Below are 16,065 nucleotides of genomic sequence, written 5' to 3'. Positions count from 1 at the left end.
GATGCATATCTTTCAATAGCAGCAATGTTTCAGCTAAGTTTGGTTCTGCAAAATTAAAATTACCTGGAGTACTAAAAAGGTTACCAGTTTTAGGTAATTTAGGTGCAAACGGGGGAATTGGCAGAGGAGAAATTAGTATTTCCTGCTCAATTTTCTTTTGTGCCTTCAGCAGTTTGTCTGCAAAAGCCCTCTGGACTCTGCTACAGTCATCTATAGTGGGTTTAATCGAGGGATTACAAACAGTTGGTTTTTCCCATAACCTGAAAAGGCGGAAGAGTTCTTTTGTTTTATCTCCAGCTTGGTTTATTTAAGCACCATAGAAGGATTTCTTAGCTTCTGTAGTCATCACTCTAACGCTTTTCAATGTGTTTCCAAGCCAGCCAATTATCATTCGTTTTGTTTTTATCCCAAGAGTGTTCAGCTTGCCTTTTGGCGATTTTAAGTTCAGCTAGTGCGGGCGAAAACCACTTATGACGATTGGGCAGATCTTTAACAATTTTGTCCTTCATGGGTGCATGTTTATCTAGCATTTATAACATGACATCATTATAAACTTTTATGAGTCTCTCGGGATCGTCTAAATCGTCCGTTGTACTTAAGAGTAATTCCATGCTAGTTGGTAAAATATCAGACGTGATATTCTTAAAATTCCGTGATTTGACCGTGTGTGCTTTGGCGTACACTCTTATGGAATTAACTGGTAATCCAAGGCTACATGTCAGGAAACAATGATCTGACCAGATACATGGAGAAGTAAAGATAGGCCCAAACTGGACATTTCCCCCTCCCACCCAATCAAGAATGTGTCCTTTATTATGCGTTGGTTCAGTATTGATAGGTAATATGATGAGTGCTCATCATTTTTTCCAAAAGGAGTGCTTTGTCTGCTCTGTCATTTTTCCATAAGTTGAAGTCACCCAATATGACTAGCCCTGAATTCGTAGTCAACATCGGTGCAATCAGCTTGACTAAGTCATTATTGAAATCACATACTTCTCCTGGCGGGCGGTAAAGTAAAACCAAATTCAAACTATAGTTAAGGTTTGAGGTCAGTTTCACGTGGATGATATCACATCCAGTGCACTCTATTTTAACCTCGTAAAACCCCAACTGCTTTTTGCAAATTATGGCCACTCCACCACCAATATTATTCTCTCTATGCTTCCCTAGGAATACGTAACCAGGGGGGGGGGTTACCTGCTCTATGGACGGTCCATGAGAGTCTGTAAGCCATGTCTCCGTAAGACACATAATATCTGGCTTATGCTCTAGAATATAGTCATGCAATTCTATACAGTGTTTAGGCAATGAACGAGTATTAAGCATGGTAATGGTTAAATCGGTGTGTACATTAGCATTTCTCATAGTATTAACAATATTATTTTGGTTGTGTTTGTTTGGAATATCATTACGGGTAGGGTGAACACTTTCTACTATACTGAGAGTCCCCTTGGACTGAGCCATAGTATCCCCCATATAGAATAGAATTCTAAAAGGGAGAAGCTATACCTGCTCCAACAACCGTTTGAAGAAGAGTAAGCTTTCAAGAAATCGTCAGATTAAAAAGAGGAAGGCCAGGAAACCAGGCTGAAGAACCCTGCATTGCATGTCAGAGATACCGGGGCACACCCGCGTGACTAATCGAATTGGGGAGAATCTGCAACCACAGTGGTACTGTCCTTGGCTCCACAATCAAAGAAGCGCCAAAGAGATCAACACAGCCGGTAAGTGGAGGAGACTGATACAAGACCAGTCTGTGTTGAAGCCAAGGTTGCAAGCAGCAATATTGTATAACGAGCGCTAGAACAAACATTGTTAAAACATGTGTGATGAAAAACGCGAGTGACGAATGCTTGAACTTTGAAAGGAAAGATACACTATCATTGTCATGCCTGCGCCATGGGCGCATCCATTTACGCTCAATATGGACTATTTGTTTATCATTTATTTACAACAGACTGTTGGATCCATCTATATTTACTTTGGGAACTTTATTTCCCATTTGCGAGACTTTGGTGCCTTATTATTTTTGCCAACAAACTACGCATACCATAATGCACTTGGCTACAAGCATCGATTCATGGCTGTTCCTATTGGTTATCAAACGAACTACACCCCCCAGAAGCCCTAGGGACTTGCCCTGCTTCCACCAGCCCAGGAACAGAAAGGGAGGTGGCCGATTGCCTGCAGTTGTGCTTAGCCAGGTGCAACCAATTAGCCTGCCTCTGTGCTGGGCTAGGCAGTATAAAGGCTGCTGCCTGCAGTGGCTCAGCCTCTTGCATCTGAGAGTCCTTCCTCCACCTTTCGCGTCTTCCTACGGATCTTGTATGCTGTTTACCTTCACTCCTGCTTGGACCCTGCCTTGTTGCTTGCTCCACCCTGCTGCCTCCAGCCATAGCCTTCCAGGCTCCCTGCCTCACAGCCCTGCTCCTCTGGGCTCTCCACACTGCAGCTGATCACACTCTGCTGCCTTCCAGCCTCCGCCCTTGCCCTGCCGGGCTCTCCACATTGCAGCCGATCACGCTCTGCTGCCTTCCAGCCTCCGCCCTTGCCCTGCCGGGCTCTCCACATTGCAGCCGATCACGCTCTGCTGCCTTCCAGCCTCCGCCCTTGCCCTGCGGGCTCTTTACATTGCAGCTGATCACGCTCTGCTGCTTTCCAGCCTCAGCCCTTGTCCTCTGGGCTCCCTGCTCTGCAGCCTGCCTCACTCCGGCTGCCTTCAGCCCTTGTCTTCTGGGCTCCCTGCTCTGCAGCCTGCCTCACTCCGGCTGCCTTAGCCCTTGTCCTCTGGGCTCCCTGCTCTACAGCCTACCTCACTCTGGCTACCTACAGCCCTTGTCCTCTGGGCCTTCCTACTTTGCAGCTTATCACGCTCCGCTGCCTACTACCTACCTTTTCCGCTGGGTTCTCGGCCTAGCAGCCCTCTACAGTCCTCTGCTACCTTCTACATTCAGCGGCCCTGTCCCTCAGGGTTCACTCCTTACTGCCCGGCCCTTATGGGATCCTTGCCGTGCAGTCTGCTTTACTTTGCTGCCCTAAGCCCTTTTCCTCTGGGCTTTCTACCTTACAGTCCTACTCCTGTGGGCTTACTCATTGCTTTCCTGCTCCTCTGAGCTCTCAACCTTGTTCCTTACTGTCCTCTGCTATCCTATCCTGTTACACGACGTTCCCTTCATTTCCTTCTGCTAGTTTGCTATCACCTCCTTTCCTGGATTTGTCTGTAGTATCTTCTCTTGTACTGTTTGTAGACCCTTTTGTACAGAGCTTGGCTGTTGGTTCCCATCAGTCAACCTCTGCCCCTTCCCTTGTCTCGTTTCTACATTACAGACACCCATAGCTGCTGTTCCAAGTCATGAGCAAACAGCGTGGGCCTCTGTTATAGCAAACTGTGCAGAAGGCTAGAGTATTTCCAAGGTTCGTGGAATACTCTTTTCCTATATCTGCATACACCCCAAGAGGGTATTCATTCTGTACCTTTTCCCTTGCTACTCTTGCCTACTCTTCGTTCCCTTTCCTTTCCGCGGTGTGTGTTCTTATCTGTCCACTTTATTTGGCACAAACACCCAAACCCTTTCTGGGTGTCCTATGCCACTCTTAATAGAGTGCCATCCTTGACAGAATGCAAGATCCAAACATTTCTTGTTCCATAGGCCGGAAAGGCACACACAGAACAAAGATGCTTTCCTTTCGAGTTAAGAAACCTTTGCATAAACCTATGGTTTCCCTAAAGACAGCAAACAAGAACCTTAGTCTAAAGGACAGTCTCGCCTTAGTAAACAAAGATTTACAAGCACGGTACTATACTCACTGGCTAGCTGACCCTTCTTCCATGTACAATGATTATGATATTTGCGACTATGACCCGCAGACCTTATCTGTTGCAGAGCTACAGCAAGATAATTAATTCTTACAGATCTTGTTAAACCAAACAGTGAAAAACACTCCTGCGTCTTCTGACAAGCCTTCTAACACCGCAACAGACAAGGATATAGCACTCATTGTGGGAGACTCTAAACCAGAATACGCTGTTGCCAGAGTGATATGCGCAAGATCAGCTTGGCAAGCTCCCCAGAATGCTGGAAACCCTTATTTGACAGGACAAGGCAGTCATTATTCTGAAGTTTGTGCATCTGGTCCTGGGTACAAAAGACCTATACTAACCATCGGTTGTCTTAATGCTTCCACAGTATCTACTAACCACAATAACCCTAAGGTCAGTCTTCCCATTGCTACAACCGAATTTTCTGCCACACCAGCTTCTGAAGCTTTAGATCAAACTAATGATACTTACCTGCTACACGAACAACTCCTACGCCTTAAAAGAAAGACCGAAGACCTCTATTATGACTTTGTTTATTTGCATTATAAGAATCTTATGAAGGGACACAAGTCACCAGACCATCTGACACTATGTCCAACACCTGACATCTTATCTTTAGAGATCGACATGATAAGGCCTGGAATTGCCATGCAGAAAAGTATACAGACTTATACCAAGCAGATGGAAGACATAATATAGCATATGTATCCCTTCTAAAGACTGACACAGCTCTTTCACCTTCCAGCCACAGAAACTCAGGTTGTTGTACTGAAAGAAAAGGATTAACTCCTCCGGTGGGTCAAATCACTCACACAGCCATTACACCACAAAACAAGGGTGGTCTTCTGATTGGAAATCCCTCTGAGTCAAAGCATGGTTCCACCCTCACCCTTGCCTATTGTCCATTACTCACACTTACAACCTCTTCTGAAATAACAACGGCAGCTAAAGAGACTGGCGCAATTCACACCGAGCATGCTGAGTTGGCAAGCGGAGCTTGCCAAAGTGTGGCTGTGCTATCAGACAACACTCTTGAGCAATCAACATCTTCAGTTTCTTCGATACCCCCTGAATCGCCAGTAGTTGTGGTACCCGATCTACCAGTAGTTGCAACACCTGAACTGTCTGTAGCTGCTACAGCACCCGAACTTCCAACTGCAATTCATGATCTTCCTGCTGCTGTGGTTTCTAAACTCCCTGTCACATTTGGGACTCCTCAAGTCCCTGCTGCAAATCTTGAGGTTGCTATAGCTACTGTGATTCCTGAAGCTACTGCTAATTCTGATGCTCCCGATGCCCAGATTACTACTTCCTTCGCAGCTGTGCTCGCTGCAGCAGAATCCTCTGCTACACAACCTGATCCCGCAGCACCTTAACTTCCTGATCCTACATCCACCATGCTAACTGTTGCAAAGTCAGCGAAGGGTTTCCCTGTTAAGACTACTGCTCCCGTTGTTCCTGCTGGTGTATCTATAGCACTAAGACTGCCAGACTCTACTCTACCAGTCTCAGGTGCGTTCCAGCCCGCTGGTTCTCTCATGACACCCACACACCCAGTTGCTACAGCCTTGATACTCTCTACAGCCATTCAAGATCTCACTGCTGCTGTAACCTCTGAACTGTCTACTAATCATGGGAAAACCGCCGCTGTGACTCCTGAACTCTCTGCGGCTAACCCTAACGTTGTCATTGCTGCTCCGGATGTCTTGGAAAACCTTGGTAAAGCTACCAACTCTGCTGTACCTATGGCTCCACTTTCCAGCACCATACTGTTGCCCGTCAAAGCAAAATCTATCATGGAGCCTGCAGCAGTTTTTTGCGGTTCCTCTCTTCATGCACACACAGTTGGGGTCTGTGTTCCAAAGACTTTGTCTATTCTGATTTCTACATCAAAAGTTCAGAACATTGGTACTGTCTCCGTCATTCAAGACTCTCGCCTTGCAAACCGTTTCTGGTGCTTCATGATGTGCCTTTTTGGATTAAGACTCTTGTACGGTGTGACAGACATTCTTCCTATAGATCGGTCTTCAGGGAGCCTGGAGAGGGGCATACTGTCATGCCTGCGCCATGGGCGCATCCATTTACGCTCAATATGGACTATTTGTTTATCATTTATTTACAACAGACTCTTGGATCCATCTATATTTACTTTGGGAACTTTATTTCCCATTTGCGAGACTTTGGTGCCTTATTATTTTTGCCAACAAACTACGCATACCATAATGCACTTGGCTACAAGCATCGATTCATGGCTGTTCCTATTGGTTATCAAAGGAACTACACCCCCCAGAAGCCCTAGGGACTTGCCCTGCTTCCACCAGCCCAGGAACAGAAAGGGAGGTGGCCGATTGCCTGCAGGTGTGCTTAGCCAGGTGCAACCAATTAGCCTGCCTCTGTGCTGGGCTAGGCAGTATAAAGGCTGCTGCCTGCAGTGGCTCAGCCTCTTGCATCTGAGAGTCCTTCCTCCACCTTTCGCGTCTTCCTACGGATCTTGTATGCTGTTGACCTTCACTCCTGCTTGGACCCTGCCTTGTTGCTTGCTCCACCCTGCTGCCTCCAGCCATAGCCTTCCAGGCTCCCTCCCTCACAGCCCTGCTCCTCTTGGCTCTCCACACTGCAGCTGATCACACTCTGCTGCCTTCCAGCCTCCGCCCTTGCCCTGCCGGGCTCTCCACATTGCAGCCGATCACGCTCTGCTGCCTTCCAGCCTCCGCCCTTGCCCTGCCGGGCTCTCCACATTGCAGCCGATCACGCTTTGCTGCCTTCCAGCCTCCGCCCTTGCCCTGCCGGGCTCTCCACATTGCAGCCGATCACGCTCTGCTGCCTTCCAGCCTCCGCCCTTGCCCTGCGGGCTCTCTACATTGCAGCTGATCACGCTCTGCTGCTTTCCAGCCTCAGCCCTTGTCCTCTGGGCTCCCTGCTCTGCAGCCTGCCTCACTCCGGCTGCCTTCAGCCCTTGTCTTCTGGGCTCCCTGCTCTGCAGCCTGCCTCACTCCGGCTGCCTTAGCCCGTGTCCTCTGGGCTCCCTGCTCTGCAGCCTACCTCACTCTGGCTACCTACAGCCCTTGTCCTCTGGGCCTTCCTACTTTGCAGCTTATCACGCTCCGCTGCCTACTACCTACCTTTTCCGCTGGGTTCTCGGCCTAGCAGCCCTCTACAGTCCTCTGCTACCTTCTACGTTCAGCGGCCCTGTCCCTCAGGGTTCACTCCTTACTGCCCGGCCCTTATGGGATCCTTGCCGTGCAGTCTGCTTTACTCTGCTGCCCTAAGCCCTTTTCCTCTGGGCTTTCTACCTTACAGTCCTACTCCTGTGGGATTACTCATTGCTTTCCTGCTCCTCTGAGCTCTCAACCTTGTTCCTTACTGTCCTCTGCTATCCTATCCTGTTACACGACGTTCCCTTCATTTCCTTCTGCTAGTTTGCTATCACCTCCTTTCCTGGATTTGTCTGTAGTATCTTCTCTTGTACTGTTTGTAGACCCTTTTGTACAGAGCTTGGCTGTTGGTTCCCATCAGTCAACCTCTGCCCCTTCCCTTGTCTCGTTTCTACATTTCTACACCCATAGCTGCTGTTCCAAGTCATGAGCAAACAGCGTGGGCCTCTGTTATAGCAAACTGTGCAGAAGGCTAGAGTATTTCCAAGGTTCGTGGAATACTCTTTTCCTATATCTGCATACACCCCAAGAGGGTATTCATTCTGTACCTTTTCCCTTGCTACTCTTGCCTACTCTTCGTTCCCTTTCCTTTCCGCTGTGTGTGTTCTTATCTGTCCACTTTATTTGGCACAAACACCCAAACCCTTTCTGGGTGTCCTGTGCCACTCTTAATAGAGTGCCATCCTTGACAATCATTGACAGAGTGGTCTGGCCCTACATGGGTGCTCAATCGAAGGTCTCTGTACGGTACCCAGCTGAGAAGTGACAGAAGTGAAAGTTAAAGTGTTGTAATGAGAAAAGAATTGTGAATCGAAGTGGACCTGCAAAAGGTCGAGCAAAATCCTAGGCACAGTCGAATGTCTTCAATCAGAAAGGAAGGTTTGGAAAATGAGATAAAATGGTTCGAGCCCGGCGGAGGGAGACCAAATGAGAATATTGTATTAAGGTGGGTCTGAGGCTGGCGGAGGGGGACCCTGGTTGAATAAAGAATCACCTGCGAAATTGGGCTTAAGGAAATCCTGAGAAGAAAGGAACTTTGAATGTTTGTCGCAACAGGCCCTCTGTAATAAGAGACTTTGAATGGCAAAGAGACTTTGGCACAGAAGGCCCTGATATTGAGGTTTTGAAACCAATCCTCGTGCTGAAGAAGTGCAAAGCTCGAGTGTGCCGCCTTGTCCCGTGCTGAAAACATGGGAAAGAGGAGGCAACGGCTCAAATATCCCGACATATAATTTCTTGAACACTTTTCTTTTGTATAACATTGTTTCCCACATCATTTGTATTTAGAAGAAAGGATTAGCAATAGGTTTATTAGTATAGGCACTTTTATTTTGCTAAGACTACTAGGAATGCATGATTATTTGATGGTCATAGCTTGCTCCATCTTAGACTTAGGATTGGATATGCATTTAATCAATCCATTGAAGTTCAATAAACACCCTTGAACTGTGATCACTTGTGTCTGTTTGATAGCATGCCTTCCTTACAGAAGTAACACTTAGTTGCATGTACTTTGAAAGTTTTCTTGTGTCACAAAGTGTTTCTCATAGATCTTACCTCAGATGGAAAATCCTAAGAAGGAGTAACTTGAGAGTTAGGCCATCAGAAAACCTTACACCTTGTATAGTTAAATAGGACATCATTCACTGTTCATCTCAAACAGTTAACCTAAAATCTTGATTAGTCAAGTCTGTTTTTTGATTGCTCACTGAAAAAGTCATCTAACTCACCTACTTTTTGAGCAAATGTCAATCAATCAACACCTGGGAGGTTATTTTAAGAGTGTTATAGCTGAAATGTCTGTCATTTTCCAGCATTGGTCTGAGCGCGAGGATGCTTCATCTATTTTCACACTCCAGCTGCAAGTTTCGTCCTAGAGCTTTGATGTGGCCAAATTCACTTCATAAAACCACTTCATAGATTTCTTTTACGACATTTTCACAGCTGCTGTTTTAAAAAAAAAAAACTATTTATTGTGCTTGACATAACAATAGAAGAGCGAGCAGTAAGTAGAAATCAACAATTACAGTAATGGCGTTAATACTTGGTATGCAGTATCGACAATCAGATTGAGGGGGTACTAGAACGGTAACCATTCAATACGCATATATGACATCATTCATGGCCATCGTTCAGGTGGAAACGTTGACAGGGGAAGAAGGTGCAGATGAACTGTCATTGTTATCAGTTGACAGACATGTAGGAGCGAAACGGGGACCAGATATTTCTGGGTTTGGACGTTGGAGGTTGCTGAGTCGCCCACGCCTCCTCCGTGTCGGAGGCCCAGGTCACTGCGGCCAGCCACAGTGAATGTGTGGGCACTCGGGGGCGAAGCCAACACAGCAGAATACAGCGTGCTGCGAGTAGCATGCATAGTCCCGCCAACTTTTGAAACTCTCGGTCAAGACCGGGTAAATCATGAAAGAGACATTTCAGTGGGAATGGGGTGATTTCATGGTCCGGGATAGCTGAAAGTGTGGAGCAGGTCTCAGCCCAAAATTAGGTAAGGCAGGGGCAGGACCAGATCATATGGATATAGGTTGCATCTTCGGATCTACACCCGAGGCACCTGGGAGAGTGATCTGGCGACATCCGATGTAGTCTAATTGGGGTGTAGTGGAATCTGTATAAGATTTTAAATTGAATGAGTTTGAAACAGGAGTTAAATGATACATTGTGGGTGCGAGCACACATACCCTTCGAGCATTGATCAGTTATATCAACCTCCAGGTCCCCAGCCCAAGAGTGTTTCAGCTTATCAAATAAAGGAGAAGTTTTGGACTGTAGTAAGGCGTACAATCTGGAAACCTTCCCTCTAGTGGCTGTGGCATTCATGATTACAGCTAAAATAGGGTCGTCGGGGGGGGCATAATGGGGAAACTCTGATAGCTTCTCTTGAGAAATTGGCAGAGGCCTGAATATTGAAGCCAAATGGATGATTTTCGCCGTAGGGCATCTGGTAACTCTGACCATTCCAGAAAGCTACCTTGATCAAAGACATCTCGATTGGTTTCGAATCCCGCTTCCGCCCAGTGGCGTGTCTCGGTCAGGGGGATGCAGGGGGCTCCTGAGAGGAAGTTCCAGAGGGGTAGAACCGCCGGGCAGCATTCACATTCTAGCTTAGAGCAAAGAACGTGGTGCCTACCGGGTCCAGAGGGCTACACCTAAGGGTAGGGGGAGAAAGAACTAAGGGGCGGATATCCCGTCCTCCAACAGCATGACACTCGAGTCTTATAAGCGGGGTGGCTGGGGGTGGGAGGGTTCGAGATGGTGAACAAGTATGACGCAAATTGTGCTTGGGCGACCAGCCAGTATTTTTCCAAGTTTGGAGCTCTGAAGCCGCCACTCTCCATGAGCAGCCAATGTGTTAAATTTGAGACGAACTGCACCGGAGTGCCATAAGAATGTGTTGAGCGCGCGGCTTAGAGACTGGAAAAATTCCCTAGCGGGCCAAGGGGGAGCTTAAGGAAACGATAAAGGAGTTGGGGAAGCACAACAATCTTCAAGATACCGATCTTGCCAGCCAGGGAGAGTGGAAGTTGGGCCCAGCCCAGACATTTCTTGGTAAGCGTGGTTAAATAATCCCGATAATTGGTCTCATACACCATGTCGGGTTGGCGAGCAACCACTGCTCCGAGGTAGGTGAGTTCCGATTGTGCCCAGGTAAACCCCATGAGGTCGGGGGGTGGCATCAGTGAGTGGAAAGAGTTGATTTTGAACAGTTAACCTTGAGGCCCGATAGCAGTCCAAAGTGGATGACGTCTCCTAGGATCGGGGCAAGGTTGTGTTCTGGTAAGAGAAAGAAGAGTAAGGAATTGTCTGCGTATAGGGAGACAATATCAGATGTGCCCAGCGATCTCAAGCCTCCGTGAGAATGTGCCTGCCATACCCTGTCTGCTAGAGGTTCAATAGCTATGGCGAAAATCAGGGGAGAGAAGGGACAGCCCTGTCTCTTGCCTCTGGCTATATAAAAGGGGGACGAGCATCTGTCCTCAGTACAGACCCTGGCTACTGGATCCGAATACAGCAGTTTGACCCAAGAAAGAAAGCAGGGCCCAAAGTTGCATTTCTCGAGCACCCGACAAAGGTAGTTTCATGAGACGGAATCAAAAGCCTTTTGCATGTCGAGGGCTGCCACCACCACCAGTGTTGGGGTCAATTTGACTGATGATATTAAAAAGGCAGCGCAAGTGGAGGGATGTGGACCTACCTGGGATAAATCCGACTGGTCTGGGTGAATAATGTGGGGCATGTAAGGGGTCAACCGTAGGGCCAGAACCTTAGCATAAATCTTACATCACAGTTGATGAGGGAAAGGGGCCGATATGACCCGCATTGAGTGGGAGGTTTGCCCGGTTTGAGTAAGACAGTTATAATGGCTTCGCGGAGGGAGGGGTGAAGCGTACCCGCCTCGCACGATTCTTCCCATAATGCTAGGAGCTGAGGGACCAGTCAGGATCTATATTGTTTATGAAATTTAATCGGGAAGCCGTCGGACCCAGGGGCTTTACCTGAAGCGAGAGAATCAATGGCTTTCGATAATTCTTCAGCCATAATAGGTGTGTCCAGGCAGGTGCCAGTTTCGTCAGAAAGAACAGAGAGGGTTAGGCTGTACAAGTAGGTGTCAACCTCCGACCTAGGAACAGTGACGACATTTGTAAGGATTCGTAAAACGATTGGAATTCCGCATTACTTTCCTGTGGAAGAAGGGCCAAGGAGCCATCAGGCCTTTCTATAGCTGGGATATGTGGAGATCCCGTTTCCTGGCAGAGAAGCCTGGCCAACACACGGCCAGGCCGCTCACCATCTCCATACTGCCGAGCAAGTCCAGGATTTTCAATGAACTTTGTTTCCCTTTCAGCATGGGTGCGAAATCTATCTAATTCGATATCGATATTGGAAAGGGCTTTTGGAGACTGGTGCTGGGCATATTGGGCCTCGAGGGAGGAAAGTGTTGCTTCGCTCTTCCATATGTCTCTAAGAATAACCTTGAGGATCCCGGACTCCTTGGAAATAGCTATACCCCGAATATAGGCCTTAAACGACTCCCACAGAGGAGCCTGTTTGCGGACATACCCGGTGTTCAGTGCAAAATAATCGTCAAAGGTTGGATTCCAGGTCAGCCTTGAAGGCTACATCCGATAGGGATTGTGGTTTCAGTCTCCACTAACAGATTTTATTGTGATCAGTACCCCAACTGAGGGAAATAGTCACTGGGGAATGGTCTGAGTGTGTCCTGGGGAGGATTGACATATGTGTAATGTTCCTAATGAGTATGTTGGACATGAGCCATCTGTCTATCCTGGAGTATGAGTCGTGCACGGAGGAATAGAAAGAATACATTTGGGAATCGGGGTGCAACAGCCTCCATGTGTCCAAGACCTCCAGTTGCGACAGAGCCTCCAGGATTACTTAAGCAGCTCTGAATATTTGGTGGGGTCTCGTACCTGATCTGTCCCAATTTACGTCCAAAATCGTGTTGAAATCCCCGCCCCAGATCCAGCAAGTAGATCAGTGAGGTGAGAATAGAACTCACGGCCGTCAATGTTGGGCTCGTAGACATTAAGAAGTACAACCTCTTTGTTGTGTAACCTGCCATAAAGTAAAACATATCGTCCCAGGGGATCTATGTGAGACACAAAGTGCTGAAACTTAACACTCTTATGGATCAAAATCATAACACCCCTATTTTGAGTGGAGTAATCAGTGTAGTATCTTTGGGAGGGCCCATATCTTTGCAAACCTCAAGCAGCCCCCAGATCGAGCAGGTGTCCTGTAAAAAAAAAAAGGATTTTAACCCCATGCCGCTCTACATACAGTTGTACATTCTGCATCTTTCTGCAATTACCGAGACCCCCGACATTCCAACTCATACAGACCAGGTTATGATCAGCCATCAGAATATGTAAGAGACAGGGGCATTACTAGGTGTTGTAGCAGTATTCGGGGGACCAAGTCCGGAGACCAGTAGATGTGTCCATTAACGAGGTGCGTCCTCCATAGTATAACCTCACACTCCTCCTCAACTGTACATGTCAAGCATCTTTTTCCATAACTTCACAACCCATCGCCCCCACCCACAGCCCTCTCCCCAATCAGAGGGGTGAAAACCCAACACCCATCCAACAAAACCAAAAACATTGGCATCATCGCCTGGTGGTGCGCCAGTTGGGCGGCTTCGCTTCCTTGCTGGGGACATAATAAGGATTGACATGGTACTAACGCAAGTAGTAATCAAGACTGGTGGTTCAAGTACAACATTAGGATCTAACTATTAATGAACAAAAATACTCATTGTGGTTAGTGGTTGGAGCAAAGACTTCTCCACAGACAAATATAGTCAAGAGCTTCCCGGATCAAGACGTACACCTCCCGGAGATAAGCGTAGTACAATCGTAGTTACTAGGAAAGATATGTTCATCCGGGGAAGTGCTCATCTATACATTTTGAAGCCTCTTCTGGAATAGTGAAGAAATACACTTGATTTGAGTGTTAAATCCGAAGCTTGGCCGGGTACAGCATGGCGTATTTGACTTCCAGTTCTTGCAGTCTTTTTGGCTGTAGGTTTTGCGTTCTTGTTGAACGGAGACTGGGAAATCAGGAAACAAGTGGATCCTGGTGAACCCCAGTGAGAGTTGCCCTTTGGCCCTTGCTTCTCGATCCCGGTAGTTCAGCACCGTTGCAGTGATGGGGTGCGGGGGTGCACCAGGTTTTGGTTTCGCCATCAATGTGCGGTTGGCTCGCTCTAGAGCAAACTGTGGGGACAGCCTAGGAGAGTCAAGCAGTTGAAGTAATGTGCGTTCATTATAGGCCTCCATGGCGTCATCGATTCTGTCTTCAGGAATTCCAATGATGCGGAGGTTACGCCTTGAGCGTGATTCGAGGTCTTCATTCTTCTTAGCAACCTCGGACACCTGTCTGGACAGTGTGGCAACCTCTGTTCGGAGGGCGACTATGTCATCCTCAGCAGTACCCACCCTAGACTCCACCTCTTTGACCCGGCCATCCGTTTTCTCCATGTGGGCTTTGATTGACGATATGGTCCAATTTATGTCATTGAGCTCCGAGTGGAGGGCGGTAAACCCTTCCCGCATGAATTCCATCATCTTCTGGGACACTGCGGAGTCAGCAGGTGCAGATGTGGTAGGCACAGGTTCAGAAGTGGTTTCGGTCAACTTGAATGGGGTCTTGGCAAATATGTTGATGGAGCTTTGTTTTTTGATGGCCCCTTTGGTCATGGTTCCAGCAGGGCCGTTGGTCAGTGAGCGAACCGTATTGGGAAAGCCAGGGTGGTGCCACGTGGTATGTACCTCATACAGGTTATAGGATGGTTCTTAGGCGTGTGGACTGCGGTAAACTGATAAAGAACTCCGGAGCCTGAGTGTGAATCGATTAGAGGTTACGAGGAACTGGCCCAAGTCCGGGTTTGCAATATGCGTCAGAGTGGGCCCCTGGCAAGTTTTTAGGGGGCCCAAAAGCCTTGAGTGCCAATCCTATGAACGGGTTTGGACCAGGAGGGCCCAGTCGGAGGATATGTGCTGCAGTGTTTGGGATGCATAGGTATATTCAGGGACAGAGTCAGGCTGGCCGCAAAACTCCCATGCAGCGGTAAAATGACGAACAGGATTACATGCAGTCATTAAAGCCTTGAAGTACAGGTAGCATGTTCTTCTCACCAGCGGGTCCGGGCTAGCTTTGCAGCACTATATATCCAGCAACAGGGGAGAGCTGAGCTGATGATGTGGCTACCACCGCCGCTGGGAGGCTTAAAGTAGCAGAGTGGAAGATTTACCAGGTTACTCACCGTAGGGAACACCTTACTCCTAGTCCATAGTCCCCTTTCCTCCATACTTATGGGACATCTCTCCGTCCTGCGGGACGGGACCGGAGCACTTATTTAAAAAATGTGTCCCTCCTCTCTTTCCTGCGTGGGGCCCGGCACGCGGCCGTAACTCCGCCCACATTGGCTCCGCCCCGCGCATCGCCCATCAGTCCTTTTCTATCGCAGGGTCAAGACCCATTAGCAATAACAGAGGAATCTTATTAGAGGGGACGGCGGGCGGGCGTATGGAGGAAAGGGGACTATGGACTAGGAGTAAGGTGGTCACTACGGTGAATTACATGGTAATACTCCTACGTCCCGTCCCCTTTCCTCCATACTTATGGGAGATTCCCAAGTAATCCTTACAAGAACTATGGGTGGATGGAAATACCCCTTACTGAAACAGGTTATTCAGCACAGCCTGGCCGAACTGAGCGTCAGCTCTGGAGCTCATATCGAGGCAGTAATGCTTACAGAAAGCAGATGGGGAGGCCCAAGTAGCCGCTCTAGCGATGGACTCCCAGGGAACATACTTCTGAAAAGCAACCGCGGCTGCTTTGCCTCGCACCTGATGTGCATGGATACCTTTAGGAGGTTTCAGCTTTTGGACGGTGAAAGATTCTGTGATACAGGCAGCAATCCATCTGGAAATGGATGCCTTAGACGCCGGCCTGCCCTGGGGTTTACCGAAGGTCACAAACAGTTGGGAAGAGCTCCGAAGCTTGGCAGTCCTGTCGAGGTAGAACTTAAGAGCTCTTCGGACATTCAGGCAGTGTAGACCCCTTTCCGCCTCCGAGGCAGGGTTCGGAAAAAAGACCAGAAGGGAAATCGACTGCTTCAGATGGAATTCGGTCACTACCTTTGGTAGGAAAGCTGGGTTCGTCCGAAGGACTACCTTGTCCTTGTGAAAGACCAAGAAAGGATGCTCCACCGACAATGCCTGGAGCTCACTCACTCTCCTCGCTGACGTAACGGCTACCAGAAAGGACACTTTCTAGGACACATACTTGAGGTGAACCGTAGCCATTGGCTAAAAAGTTTTATGGCACAGCGCCGTCAGGACTACATTTAGGTCCCAAGGCGGGTGCAGACTACGAACCGGAGGGTAGATGCGTGTCAAACCAGCAAAATGTCTCTTCCCTACCGGATTAGTTTACGAATAAGAACACCGGTCTGTAGAGAGGTAGGTGGAAATCGCAGAGAGATAAGCCCTGCAGGACAAGACATGAACCCCTGACTCTGCTAGGGAGGAGACGAAGGACAGCACT

This window comes from Ambystoma mexicanum, chromosome 4p, assembly GCF_040938575.1.
Source record: "Ambystoma mexicanum isolate Mex_15411 chromosome 4p, UKY_AmexF1_1, whole genome shotgun sequence".
Lineage (NCBI taxonomy): Eukaryota > Metazoa > Chordata > Amphibia > Caudata > Ambystomatidae > Ambystoma > Ambystoma mexicanum.
Note: the sequence above shows the minus strand (reverse complement) of the source record.